At 41.3% G+C, this 15,708-nt stretch overlaps 1 protein-coding gene across 14 annotated transcripts in view; it reads left to right on the forward strand.

The window, feature by feature from the left end:
* The window catches only part of tjp1b (tight junction protein 1b), a 71,159-nt gene that overhangs the window by 23,474 nt on the left and 31,977 nt on the right, over nucleotides 1-15,708 (forward strand). The window contains exon 1 of one of the 14 annotated variants that reach the window (XM_030426630.1): nucleotides 13,403-13,590. The exons of the other annotated variants lie outside the window; for them this stretch is intronic. The gene's annotated coding sequence lies outside the window, so the exon portion shown is untranslated. Of the gene's footprint in view, nucleotides 1-13,402; nucleotides 13,591-15,708 lie in introns of those variants that run through there. 14 annotated transcript variants of the gene reach the window in all.

Raw genomic sequence — 15,708 nt, forward strand, 5'->3', positions numbered from 1 at the left:
AAATCAAATTAGGATCAGTTTTGTCTTGGGTAAAAACATCGGCAAGATAAACAAGACACAGTGACAAAAATTAATCATTAAAGAGCACTTAAAGGGGAGATGCAACACTATGGGATTGGCACCAGGGGCGCATTGCATGAAAGTGATTAAACAGCGCTGTGTACATACAGATGGCAAGCGTTGGCAGAGTCATCTTACAAATGATCATCTTTTGCAAATTGCAGATAATTTAGGCGACAGGGCTCACAATCTCATGCACGAGCTGCAAGTAAGGGGGTTTACTCTGTTTGGTAAAATATGTCAAAATTAAAGGAAAAGCAAAATAACCACCCAAATTAATGTAAGCTAGTATGTTTCTGCAAAACCGCAGACAAGGTAAGATCTCTCTATGATGCAACTTTATCTTTGTTAAGGTTGAATTCTCTATTTCTCTCTTGTCACAGACTGTGCTTGTGCTCTGCTAAGGTCTATGCACAAAAAACACTTGGTTTAGGTTGGGAAAACATCACGGTTTGACTTACAAAAATTGTTTCGGTCGCCACAATCACAGATGGAGATGGTCAGACTGCCTGTGAAATATAGCCAGTTTGTCGCCACTGAAATGGCTGGAAACATCATCAGGCTGTCCTTATAAATATCGTGTGTTGTGACTCAAATTGCAGTTAGCCGTCTGGCAGCTTTGTTGGCTTGTAATAACGCCACTTAAATTCTGCATGCAGCTTGTTCTCATGTCATGCCAATACCTTTCCTTAAATACAGGAATCGTTTGACATTTTGGGAAAAAACTCTTACCACTCACTAAATATAGCCAGCAGCTAGCGAGTCTACACTTAGCAAAACGACTTGAAACGGGGCAGTAAGCTAGCCTGCCCTAGTTCAATAAATCATACAAAATCCACAGTTGTCATGGGAGTTTTACACTTGTTTTTTTTGCCCAGTGAAAACAAAACATAGAGGTACTGATTCAACTTCTTCATTCAAGTAAAAGTAAGAAATGTACTCAAATTATAAAGTAAAAAAGCATTCCTCTGAAGGACCAGTCATTTCTGTGCAAAGCTAACCAAACCTCACATCATGTTAATCTAACTCAAAGACTAGTTAGAGGTAGAATCAGTAGGATTTGACCATGCAGTTTGTACATGCACCACAAACAGCTGATTTTTGAGTGTCATTCCCAGGACATCACAAACCAATATGTTGAGTTGGTCATAAATGTCATAAATAGTCATAAATAATCAATAATCACACTCAAATGCATTAAAATTTTGAATTTATGAGCCCGTACTGTACTGTACTGATCTTTGCGTAGGGAGTAAAAGTTCATGTTAACACAGTAACAACGTATTTGTACTTCATTGATTCCTACATCTTTTTCCCAGCAACAAAAGTGAAAAAGGTGTGCTTCAAAGAAATCTCAAATTATTCCTTTAATGTGTGACACACATGTGCGCACTTCTACGTTCAACACAACCAAAGTTTGATGTATGATCTCTGAATTTTGACTGCTCTGCCATTTATAATCTGTTTGAGATGAAAAAGAGGCTGATGAACTTTTGAACTCATCAGCTTCCATAAATAATAACTTTCATTTCCTCCCTTGATCCATCAAATGGATCAAAATAATTCAGACTCAAGATTCACTTTATTAGTTTCGAAGAAGAAATCTGGTTTGAGCACCACGGTTCCTGTTTTATTCATAGACACACATCCATCCCTCATCTATATTCACATTCAGGAAACAGGTGTCTCAGTTCTTAAATGCTCGAAATGTTCCTCAAAGCTCAAGGTGAAATTCTCCCTTGCATTTGTCACACAAAATTATCATGAAATATCCTTTGTGCAAAGCTTTTAGATTCAAAAGGCTTATTAATTCAGAGTGCAGTGTTTTAAATTCAGAGCTCTGATGTGCATAAATCAAAGCAGACACAGTTGTAATACACACATGTACTTTGTTGTTCCCAGACAGAGCAGTAGACTGCTGGAGGGCCTCCGCCTCAGGTGAATTAAATCGTGTTGACAGCTCAGCTATGACCCGACTGTGAATGCGGCGCAAACGCTCCATCTCATTAAAGGGTATTGCAAAACCACTGGTTGAATTGTTATTATAAGCATTGGTCAGCACTTGTAACAAAGGCCTCTGAGAACATTCAAGTCATCAACGCCTCTAAGTTACATGAATTTAATTTACCTTTAACTCCAGTGTAAGTAAAGACTCTGAGCTCTGCTGAGCTTTAAGTCACTCTCTGACATGCTGACTTATTAATGAGACTAAGACTCTCCGGACATGCTGACATGATCACAATGACAATGCTAAAGTGCTGAAGTTAAAAGAACAGTTCACTCTCAAAACATTTTAATTCTGTAGTTATCTGCTCACCCTCATGCTGATGGGAAATTGGAGTTTCTTAGTCCCCAAAACCTTTCCGGGGCTTGACAGTAAAACAGTGTTGCAGCATTCTCCTAAACAACTGAAGTAGATGGAACACTGTTGTGTTGTGAAGCTCCAGAATTGTTTTGTGGACTACGAAACTTCACCCACCTTTTTATCGCCATGGAAGTGAGTAGATAGTGACTTTGAATGTTGGCTACTCAGCACTAAACACAGTGAAGAAAATCTTGAGTGTCAATAGTCCAAAGTATTGGACACATTAGATATTTGTGGTGTTCGATGATAAGTCAGATGATCGCCAAGGTTATAACTGCTCACCCTGAATGTTTCAAAATAGCAACCCTACCAATCCAATTAATTCAAGACCATATGTAAAAGAAAAAACATCTTCGAGGCACTGTACATTGTTTATATTTGTGCCAATCCATTCAGTGGGTGTTGAGGTATTTCACAAGATTTGTAAAACATGGTCTGTTTCATATTTCATGGCAACATGTCTACTAATAGTTTGGATACAGAAGGCAAAAAATTTCAATTTGCCGACAGATTAAAAGGCTGGTAACTGGGGCGCTCCAGTAGCTCAATTGGTAGAGTGTGTGCCACATATACAGAGACTCAGTGTCCTCAGGGCCTCGGACTCGATTTCACCCTGTGGGCCCTTGCTGCATGTCATCCTCTCCGTCTCTCTCTCTCTCTCTCTCTCTCTCTCTCTCTCTCTCTGTGTGTGTTTATCCCTGTTTCCTGTCACTCTTCACCTGTCTAAACCAAAAAGCCATGAAAATGCCATAAACATAATTTAAAGGAAAGGGAGTGAAGTAAAAACTTGGGCCTCCTGGTGATGCCAGAAGAAAAGTCAGGAGATCGACAAAGCGTTTACAGCTGATCAATTTGTCTGTACAAAATTTAAAGCAATCCATCCAAGAGTAATAGTGGTTTGGCCATAAACAGTGAAAATATTACACAATGCTCACACTTCTCAGTCATCGTCTGGGTCCAAAAATGATTCGTCATGACTGACTGAACAAAAGACCTACATTTGAAAAGTAATTACAAAATCACCATTCAGTTCCAGTCTAGTAAACCTGACAGTCAGATGCTGGAGGTGGATGCTTTTAGGCTGTGATTGACAGATTAGCGGTGGCCTTGATTTGGAGCCATACAGAGCAGCCATAAGCCCTCATCTGAATGGAAAATGGGCACTGTAGCATCACTGTATTCTCATATCCTCTCCTGCCCTGTAAAGTCGTAGAGAGTGACTTACCACATCGGTGTCATTTGTCTTTACGGCCTGTCACTCGGAGGACGCCTCGAGCAGCTCAAGAGGCCACTATCTCACCAGAGACTGAGGGCTCAGCAAAGGGCTCCTGGCCTTTTCCACGGTATATTTCTTTTGTACGGGCTGCGTGTGCACTAGAGGAAAACTTGCTGACTTTGCCCAAACTCAAATGCAGCTGATGGAAGTAACGGTCCGCCTTACAGTGAGTGATGAGACTGCAGGATGCTGAGCTGAGGAGCAGTTTCCATTGCATCCTACTGAAATGTCACAACAGACACAACACTGCCTCTGATCTGCGGTCGCTTTCTAACAAAAAAAAACCTGGCCTGATTGGTTGTTTCAACAGAAAACTGAAGATATTAATCAGCTGAGTGTATGAATTTAGGTCCATAACTATCATTGCCCATCAGCGTAGAGCTAAATAATCAATAGTAGTTAAGACTTTGTTTATATCGATTGCTTCTTTTGATTGCTTTTCTCTCTTGATAGTCAGGGGAGGACTTTGGCCCCCGGCCCACTCCCGCTGTCATTTGTGTTGGCAAGCAGCGCACTTGTTCACAGAAAGCTTGAATCAGATTTTAGTGCTAAGGCTGCAGAAAGCACAACAGAGATGAAGAGGAGGGGGGGAACTACAGTCTTTTATGCACCCGATGCCTCTTTGTGTAAAGCAGGAGTTATTTTTCTGCGTTCATCAACAACACCTTGTCCCATTTCAGAAGCAGCAGCGTTTACAGTATTTCTTAGCGCTTCGGGGAGATGCATTAGTCCATCTGTTCGAGCATCCCACAAAATCCTGTTCCCTTTATTATTAATTCACAGGTCTAATCTGTGTATCCAACCACTTTGTGGCTTTTATTTGTTGCCCTAAAGGGATCAACGATAAGAAGAGTCACCTTTTCTCACAGATGAGTCATCTTCGCTGTGTGTTTCTATATGGACCAGGATATGTGGCTCATCCCTGTGTGCATACATCATGACAACGGGAGAAAAGCCATCTTTCACGCTCACACGGAGAACCTACCCTGTGTCCCTGGTGCAGTGTGGATGCTAAACTTAGGTTGCTGTTTCATGTTCCTTGATTTGAGATCTGTTTTTAATGCAGTGTTTTTCCTGCCCTCTCAGCTGTTTTGGAAAATGTTAAAGGAATGTTTGCTGCAGAGGCTATAACCAGGTGAGTCGCAGAGAAAATAACTGAGAGTGTATCAGCGGGAGCAGATGCATCCAAGCCAAGATGAGAAGCGCAATTAAATTAATTACTCCTTAACAGATCAGGATCAGTCACCAACTGGGCCTTGAGCTCTGCCTTGGTCAAAGTCTTAATCTCTTATTAGTTCTGCTGGCCCCATCCTGCTTCTAAAATCCCATCCTTGGCTGCAGTCGGCCGTGGACAGAGGCACCCCCCACCCCCCACCAACCACCACCAAAAAAAAGCCCCAGCGTAAGCATTTATTCGCTGCTCAGTCTTCGGAAAGTGCTGCAGATGCATTTACGGAGAGAGCAACTGCAGCTGAATTAACCAATCTGCATATTCAGGGCCTGTTAGAGGGAGATTGTTCCCGTGTGATGAAGGCTTGGAGGCGCATGAGGAGAGGACCTGAGTGAGACACACCACAAGGGCTGCTGGAAAGAGAGATGGAGGGAGGGGAGCAGCAGAGCGTGGGGGGTGGGCGCAGGAGATTTATCACGACTAAAATTGTAGGAGGCCTTATTGGGAGGAGGAGGAGGAGAAGGAATGGGGGGGGGGAGGCGAGGGGGGAGGCATTGTGATTGGAGCGGCAGCTGATTTTCTCTAGGTGAGACAGGTTTGTTATGTAAGAACAGGGCCGATGGAGGATTTTTTCTTTTTTTGTCCTATAGGTGATAAGCACTGGGGGGAGGATGGTTGGAGGGTTTTTGTATGTGACACTGAGGAGGAGCCAGCCATGTGTGAATACATGTGAAGGTTACGTGTGTGTGTGGAGGGGATGGCAGATGTTTTAGTGTGTTTTTCTGGAGGCTGTGACTCAGGAGCACGGCCTGCCTATGTGTCCTCTGATGGGACATATGGCAGGTCACTGTAGGCACTCTGCACTGTGTGAATGTAGTACCATCATGTCACACATCATGTAGCAATATGTTGACTTTACAGCCTCTGTAGCAGTGATTTGTCACATTCTCGCCGCTTTGTTTTTTTAAATGAAAGCATTTAGCAAAAAAACTGCATAACTACTGTATAAATTATGCATTTATTACAACATAATGTGGGAATAGTGAGTGTGCTTTATGGTAATTGTTCAGTTTTATATTATATCCATAAAGAAAAATGCCCTAAAATGGATTTCCTGTAGTTCTCAGCTTCACAATTGCATCATAACACCCTCTTTCTTAAAGGACGCTGTGTGATGATTATAAACAGCCGAGACCTTGGTTGTCAGCGGAAGATTTGAAGAAAATGACACGTGCTTCTGAATTGTTTTTATGGCTGGGCTCGTGTCCCTCATCTACAACAAATCATTTCGGGAGAGAAGACTCAAACCCACATAAATCCCAACAACTCTATTGACTTTCCTGCCTGAGTTATGTCACGAGGAGAGACCTGGACAGTAAGCACCCTCAGCAGCCGGCGATGAGTGAAAACAACACAAACCAACATCTCCTACAATATTTTCCATCCCCAAAAATACCGCCTAGATCTATTAATACCACAATAACAAGCCTTCATTATAATTTCAATGAGGACTTGATGTTCATGTTACTCCCCCCCTTCATTTGTGTACTTGAGCATGGGGTCAAGTGAAGGACAAGCAGCGAGATGATGTAATGTTTGTAGGAATCAAGATGGTGGCCATGGTGGGGAAGTGAAGCATTAAGAATGAAAGACTGGGAAGGTTGTTCTAAGACAACTTAATCAATCACAGGCTCTGATGCTCACAGTTGTGGACGCTCTGTAGATTACACTGTGTGTTGATTGATTATCATGACACGAACACATACTGCATCTGGAGGGGACATTTTGTGTTTATCTAACGAACTAAAATGAGATGTTACAGAAAAGAATACTGGATTTAATCGTGTTTATCTGTCACTGTCGTGCCCAAATTCTGATAACACATAATATCCAGTAATTAGGTCTTTGTAAAGAGTCTGAAAATCTTTGTTTTTAATTTGTTGTTCGGTGAATATACTTATTTTATCAGGGCTAATAAGTTTTTCACTATCTGTTTAATTTGTGTACTATTGTCAGAAGTATTGAAATACATATCGATACTGAATATTTGAAATCGTTGCAGTACACATTTTTCACAGTATCAATACTGCAGTATCAGCTCTGCTTTTCTGGGTTTGACACATACACCACTGTATTGCTGACATAGTCCGACCAAAGTCAATTAGGACAAAAGAACAATTGCTTGAGATAACCATTGCAGTTCATAAACTACGACTGTTAAATGTACAATGATGTAAATCTGAGAAAAGCAGGAAAGAAGATGAAGATGGTACCAGCATATGTTTGACTTTTTCGCATGAATAGTAACTCAAATGATTAAACAATGTCAAGATAGTTGCTTACTTATTCGCTGGTTGATTGACCTATCATTTCAGTTCTCTCTGTTATCAGCAATAATGATGCCCAAATTCAGTGATGGCCCATCCGTCATGTGTCGATAGTAGGAAACATGTACTGTGTGACACAATACTGGTTCTAATCGTCATGTTGCAACAGTTTGGTATTATCGAGGTACGCCAGCCATCTCTGAAAATCTCACTGTATCGAACGAATAGTACTATTATTATCAGTTACAATACTGACACTTAACAGGATTAAAAAGAAAAGGGTTTTTGGTTGAGTGGACCCTTTGTTATAATTCCAGAAAATATTAAGTCCTACAACCATGAAACTTGAAAAATAAACTTACATTTTTTTTTTTAATAACTCTGATATGGTAGAATAAAAAAAACGTAGATAAGCAAAACTGAGCAACATTTATAGCCAAAGAAAAATACCAACAAACATACTAAATAAAAAGCCTCAATGAATGAAATAAAGGAGTGCGTTTGTGTATTTATAACTGTGTGCTGTGTGAGTGCATCACGCACTCTGCTGTGTTGCTGGACATGTAGGATGTGTGCTGATGCCCGGGGAGGCACCATATGCTGTTTAGACTCAGGAGCATTCCATCACGGCGGACCTGAAGGTGAACAACCCCCAACAACTCCTTCTTGTGTCTCCCTCCATCAGCTCACGCGTGCCTCATCAGCCAGCAGGGGTTGAAATCACGCAGATCCACTCTCCTCACGCTTGTTTTCACGCCACCATGAATAATAATCTCCATATAGACTTTCCTCTTAGACAGTCATGTCGTTACGCAGATAGATAGTGTTCAGCTGAATTCCTGCAGAGGGCAGAGTTTTACTACCTATATGTTCAGGAACACAGGGGTACATCCATGTTTGCACAGCTGACGCAATGGAGGAAGGAGAGGTTGGATGTACAGTTGGGATGCTGGTTGGTTTTGGAAGATTTAGATTGAATAAAAAATGTTAAAACAGTTGCTTGGAGACATTTGGTTATCAATAATAGAGGGCGGTGGAGCCAGTACAATGGGATGAGCTGTTAGTATGAGGTCTATTGATGCTCATGTGTGTTGTAGTCAAACAGTTTAACCTCCCACTCGTCCTGCACAGGGGCCATCTTTGCAATGTTTCCTCAGTTAAAAGAAAATAATCAATCTTGGATGGTTTTTCCTTGTCGGATTTATTAATGAGTCAACCTGTAGTTGTGATAAAAATTAATTTGCAGTTGAATTGAGAAGCGTTGGAGATTTATCGTATTGCCTGGCTTCTCTCCGCAGTGCGGTAAATTACCCCTGGGTGATTTTTCTCCCTTTTTCATCCCTGTCTCTTTTACCCCCATCACCTGCCCTCCACAATAACCCTCCGGTCTGGTCCGAAGGGAGCACCTGATCCCACACCACCAAGGCCTCTAATTGCTTTACTCCCATCCTGAGCAAGGTTGCTCCCTTGAGAAAAGAACGATGAATAGACAACCTCTTATGAATCCAAACTAATTTAAAGGTCTGCTTGATGGAAAGTCATTTATAAAAACAGCCACGTCATTAATAATTCAGCTGGTAGTTCACATCCGGGGTCACACTCTCACACTGACATGATGTGTTTTTTAACAACATTACAAGTTTTAGACACGCATGTCTCCCATGGCTTACATGAGCGGAGTATTTCTGGTTAATTAACACAGATAATTAATCTCCCGTCGTCATTTCCAGCTGTCTGGGAAGCCACAATTGGATTGATAAGAATCCTGCTGCTTTAAATGCTCTTGTTTACCACCTCTGGAGTTCGGCTTCACGCTTACCACTGCAATCTCTGCAAAAATAATTCAACTCACCATTTTGGTATTATTTCACCTCTGTGTCATGCATGCATCCGCATTAACTGATTGGAATTGTTCATCTTTATTAGCATTAGTGCTGCCCTCCTGGGATAAACATACTTAGGTGATTGCTTCTTTGCAACTGTACATGATGCTGTAGTTTGATCCAGAGGGGATTTGGATGTTAGTGGCCTGTTGTCACATGATCCGCCGGGCCGGGGATGTGAGGTCATTTTGTGTCACCTGATATGTCTGAGCTCTCAGCTGTCAGTGGGAAAAATGAGATGGAGATTATCGGTTCATTTAGGGAATCTTAAAAAATATGTATTTCCTCCCCGTACATGGGTTTGGATTTTAGCTTTGAAATTCAAGGAATCTGTAAATCCTGTTTTGTGCTTTGTCACAACCACAGTGTCAGATGGTGTTTTTTTTTTTACACTGCCTTTGGCTCAGAGACGTTATGTAACTTTTCTTACTGATCCCTGAAATACCTAACTTTAAATTGGGAGTGTTTGAAAAAACAGGGCACTTGTGCAAGAGAGAATTTACCGAGATAGCAGTTTTAAGACAACGCAACAATATACATGAATACAAGAACAAAGACATATTGTGTGAGACTGTAAAGATTTGAAATGTTGTGACCACCTTTCAGTTCTGATTTAGCAGCATTTTCACTACAGCCGATGCAACACAAAAATAGTGACATGCACCCCCTGGCAGCCACGACACATTTTTATTATTAAAATATGTAAACTATTAGTTCCAATAGAACTAATAGCATAGCAAACCACACAGAGAAAAATTATTCCTCTATTGTTTAATTGCTTTAGTTGGCCCCTCGCATAAAGGCTGAGTGCACAAAAGCCCAAAGAGCATAGGCGGTGGCTTTTATCATCTAAATTGATACCTGTTTTCATAGTGCAGAATCCAGATTAAAGATGAGATTATTCTTTCGTTGTGGGGCAGGTGTTACGCTCACATACTGTACAATCAGCTGCTTAAAAGCTGGACAGAAATCAGGAGGCTGCAGCGAAACTCTCTCTCTCCCGCATGTTTCAGCTGCATTTTACTGCTGCTTCACAGAGGTCACACCTCATTCTTCTATAAAGCACCTTTTGATAAATGTTTTCTTTACTGCTGACTTTACAAGATATCTCATTCTTGCTAGATCATGGAGCCCTGTCTTCAGCTGTGAATGTGCTGAACCACGTAAGGCATTATGTAAGGAATTTTCTGTCCCGAACTAATGTGTTGGCTGTCAAGTCAGTGCGCTGCTTCCTCATGCTAGAGGTCAGTGATACTGACAGAGGACGACACAGAAATCACAGAAATACAAGCCTCTGTACGGTAGCCAGCTCGCTCCATTATGAGATTACACTGATGTACTCCCATTTGTAAAACCAAAGAATGGATAACAAGATAAAAAGCACCAAGTTTTGAGTATCGCCTTGCAGTTTTGGCAACACGGTGTCACATAATATCATCTTTTTTCTGCCGCGCCACTGTTGGACAAATGCTTTTATTTGCCTCTGCTGCAGCGCTATGTTTAACGTCTGTCATGTCATTTGATAGCTGCAGTCATTAAAGCTCACAGATAGCCACACCGACCTTTGCTTAGTAGGCTGTTTTCCTGACCTGTACGGCCGAGAGGTGACTCACTCACTGTCAGGGGCAGTGCACTCTAAAAGGCGACCTGCTGTGAATTTCTAATTTGCTTTTCCACTCGTGTGATTCCACTCGTTTCCTGCAGTCATATACTCGGGGTTGGGATCCTGTCGGAATGTGCTGATGAGAGGGAGAGTGGGCCTGCGTAATTCAGTTGCACGGCTTGTGAAACTCCCTCTGTGCTGTTGGAGCCAGTGATGCAAACACTGTCGAAGCATTAACAGAGGGTATTTCAAGGGCTTCAACAGAGATACATTAAGTAGCAAAAGCTCACATCAAAGCCAATTTATTCACAAGCAGACTGTAAAAAAAAGTTTGCATTTGAGCCATTTCCACTGGGGTCTGACAGCTTGATTAAATTTTTGTGCTTGGATACTTTAATACTGTAATGCATGATGATGAATAATGGTGATACACCACCATTCATGCTCAGAGACAACAATGATCCTGACATTTTACCAAAGGTTGGACTGTTGTCACCATCAATGGATACTCAACAAAACAGTAGCGGTCACAGATAGACAGACTGGAGTTTACTTATTCCCATGGTTACTACTGCTATTTATCATATTTGGCTTTCTACAGGATATATATGTATGACTGCCCTTGTTTATCTAATTCTTATGACCTTGGCCAACTCGCATTCTTCCATTTAAGATGCCCCCACCCCCTCCTCCCTTCTCCTCCCTATCCTCCAATGGAATCTGCGGCAAGTCTCCTTACGTCAGCAACATTGCAGGACCTCTGTGCTCCTCCAACATTACATTCAGCCCCTATCTTCTCCTGCACTCATTAGTGCCAGAGGTAGAGGTGACAAGAACGGTCACACAATCTCAAAGTGAAAAAAATGCACAACAGAAGGTGCTGCAGAGAATTGAGTATACTTCTGGAAAACCCGGGACAAATACAACTAAAGTGCATGCGATGGAGTCTTAAGAGTGGGGTTTGGTGCAGTGCACAATTTACATTCTACTGTATATTGATTAAATCTGTGTACCCCATGGGAAGGAGTATTGAGCATCGTGGCTGTAGGGTGGATTGTAGTTCTATCCTCTGCATTTTAAATGGCTTTATGCAGCATGTCATTACTACTTAAGTAGCCTACCTCAGCTTTCCCTGCAAAGAGTTTATGTTTGCTGTAGTTAAAAGTGATGTCCAAATAGATTTTTTTCACTCTGTATTTTGCATTTAAAACAGTGTAACATCAACATAAAATATCGCTCACATTAAGGGGGGCTATAATATTCCTCCTTAGAAGCACAGTTAGCAGAATTTGAAGAAAGCTGCTTTTTCCTGCACATACACACAGAAGGGGATGAAGGATAAGCCATCTTGTCCTTGTCGAGTCCTTTGTTTAGAAGGATGCCAAATCAATCAAACAATTCATTTTATAAAATTCAATCCCTCAAATCAATATTACGGCCTATACTTTACACAGGAACGGTCATGTTTCATATTGTGTCTTTTACATTGGCTGCAGAAAGTATGCATCTGGAAATAGTTGTATAGAATTTATAGGTAATAAAAACAGGACATCTATTGTATCCCGCTGTTGAGTATTTGCTGGTGTAAAAAAGAAAGCCTATTACATACTTTGTAAAAGTGATTTGAGAAGTCTTGGATTGACGATAAAAAGAAAACACATTTGAGTGCAAACAGTCGGTTTTTTATCAACAAATAAAGCTAAAATTCATCAGATAAACACATTTGCTTTTAGGTGCATAGAGGCAATGAAGCTTCACTTCAGTGAGGCTCTCGCTCTCTCATTCTCACACCGATTTATTAGCTCTCTGTTTGATCAGGAGGCTTGTTAAAGCTCTTTAAAGATGAATTGTAACCTTACATCACCTGCAGTGACGGCAAAGCTTACAATGCTTTGTGTGCACAAAGGTCTGCAGTCTACCTGTAGATGTGGTGCAACAGGGAATCTTAGCTGTAAAAGGAAGTTATTTTGGTAGCTTGCACAAAGTTCAAACAGAGATGTTATTGATGTGTTCGCTTTGTGCCACATTGTCTGTTATCTTTATTCTCTTAAACACATCCTAGTGTGGCATTTATGGAAATATTTAGCTATACAAAAGTTGGAAGAGTAAAATAAAATCAAAATCCATTTTGGGATAGAGCTGCCAGTTTCTTTTTCTGATCAGCCAATCAACTACAACAACACAAAATCAGTTGCTGTGTTATTGCAGAGGATAAACATGGACCCGTATGTAGTACCCAAATACACCATGGACATCTTTTTCTTAAAATAGTTTGGTCGAATTATTTAATTATTTAATAACTATTAATACCCTATAATAGTGTTCTTAAGTAAATATAATAATATTGAAAATGGTCTAATTGTGGGTGATGTGCATGTATTGGGACTGGAATAACAATGCAGCAAAGCTCAGTATTTTTCAGGGATTAGTATTTTTTCATCAGGGTCTTTTCCTTTTTAATTGATGTGAAATAGATGACAGGTTAAAACAGTCGCGTCCATTCCTCCATGTATAGCGGGAGCTGCAATGTTCACCTCGAGCTGATGGAGCTTCGTCGGTGTATTTTCATCCTCATCGACGACCGTTTGTTTTCTCACACTGGAATGGCGCTTGATGCTGCTGCTGCTGCGGCTGCTGTGGACAGCCTCTCTCTGCATCCCTGCTCACCCCCCCTCCTCCCCCGCGGACAAACCGGAATGGTTTCTTCCAGGCGAACCTGTCACTGTCACCGCGGCGGTGACGGCAGCCGAAGTGTGCGATCAGAGGGGGGGAGAAGGAAGGCTTCATCCACTGCCTGCCATTGCAGTGCGGCGGCTGCTGCTCTGGAGCCACACCAGGAAGACCTTTCCATTCTATATCTGTGTAATTTTACAAGCACGCCGTGAGGACCACTGCGTTTGTGAAGGTGAACGGGTTTCTTGAATTATCAGTGCTGTTTGTGGGAGTGCTGTTTCGCTCCAGCCGCAGGAGCTGAATGGATGTGTGTCCCCCTGCGGATACAAGCGAGCGATAACGGTACAAGCCGAGGTAACTTAGCTACCTCACTGCTAGCGAAACTGTATCTACGCGCTATGCTAAGTGGTTAGCTAGTTGACCAACATGCTAACGTTATCGTCTATTAGAAAGCGTGAATAACGCTGTCCATTGCCCTAGTTTTTGTGGAGCTTGCATAAGCGATCATATTGAGTCACAAAATGCCTTGCGGTGGAGCTGTCATCGGGCGGTCGGGATGTTCCCACGTCAAGTGCGCGTAGCGTCCAGGTAACGCTAGCTGGGATGAGCTAGCCTAGCTGCTGGAACAAAATGTCGGCCAGTTGGGGTTGATCTGACCAAGAGGGTATAAAAGGGGGCACAAGATTCATTAAGTGTCGGACTGCAAGATGCAGTGATGGAGTGGTCTGGTGAGGTGAGCTGCTAGAGGTATGGCCTCGGTCGATCTAAATGTAAGGGAAGGTCAAGCGGTGGTTCACCTTGTTTTGGTGGTTCGCTTCTAAAACCAAAGTGGCTCTTTGGTGAAGCTAGGTAGCAGTTGGCTACCGTTAGCTTGTTAGCTGGCTTTAGTTTGGTGACACTGAAATACATGCTTTTCCTATCCTAGTGTCTGTGTGCGTTCTAACCAGCTGTCATAATAATGTCATGTCAGCAGTGTGTGAGGGCTCTGCTTTGGGTTGGAGTCGCTGTTTGGCTCAGCTTATCCTGGCTAACCCATCTCAGTGTTTTGATTTCCATATCAACGGATGGACTGCTGCTAACATGAACTAAAAGCACCAGTCTTCACCTGTTGAACACTGGTATCGTGTAGTAGATCAGCGTTTATCAGTATGCTGTAAATTACTCGTAACAACATTAAGTGTATGGACAAATTACGTTTTTTTTTTTTTGTTGGGACATTGTTCACTGGTCATTATATATTATTATTTAGATTTTCTAGAATTTCATTGCCTGAAGAGTAGAGCAATGAAATAAAATAATTTGACAGCTGTGGGAAATAAACAAACTAGTTGTACAACATAACTCATAATTTTGGTTTAGATTACATATAGTATGTAAACATTGCAAGACTGATATTTGTATAGTTTCTGTAATAGAACAGGTTGCACCCATAAGACTATTTAAAGCAAGTGGAATATTCAATTTTTGAGCTTTAAAATGTCTAACGTGTATAATCTGTCAATGGAAATATGACTCATATCATGATATGATATTATATTGATACACTGAACAACAATGCAGTGTCACAAAGTCTGCCACAATACAATTTATTATTCAGTTCAATTCAGGGGCCTGCATTTTAATGGGATGATCAGAGTCTATTAAACACAGTTACAAAGCTGCCACCACTTTCTTTTTCTTTTTTTGGCCTGACACAATGACACATAAGTTATTGTAAATAATTGTAAGCCATTATGTGTTGTTGAATTAACTTAAAACTGACCCCACCAACACAAAAGGAAGGATTAACAACAAGAACACATACAAGAGTTCAGAGGTTTATTTTTGTTCGTCACCATTATAGAGTGCTGTTGGGATGATGTAGCCTATATCTGTAGGCCAACCAGTAAGTTAGCATTGCCCTGGTTCCCTCAGCCTATGGGACTTTTTGATTAAATTTAGGATTATTGCGCGCAATAATCTCTGTGGCGAGCACAAGTTTATTATATATACATGTTTAGTTCAGCAAGATAATCTTGACAGATGACATCACTCTTATCATTTCTGAAGCATGAATGAAATTGCCAGAAGTAGAAAATCTAATCTTAGGCTATAAACAAACTATACTGCGGTGGCATGACTTCCACGTCACCAACACTAAGCATCTTACGACACTGTAGTATGTATATTGTACTATAAATTGTTCAATCCATAACTTGTAGAGTTAAAATTGTTTGCATCTAAGGGGAAAAGTTGTATCTCTCTGTCTGTGCTTAATGTCCTGGACGACCTCTGTAATTTGAATGACCCATGTTTTTGACACTCTCACATGCTCTATAATTCAATCGTTGGGTATTTACTGATGTATTTT

The sequence above is a fragment of the Sparus aurata genome, chromosome 8 (assembly GCF_900880675.1).
Source record: "Sparus aurata chromosome 8, fSpaAur1.1, whole genome shotgun sequence".
Taxonomy (NCBI): Eukaryota; Metazoa; Chordata; class Actinopteri; order Spariformes; family Sparidae; genus Sparus; species Sparus aurata.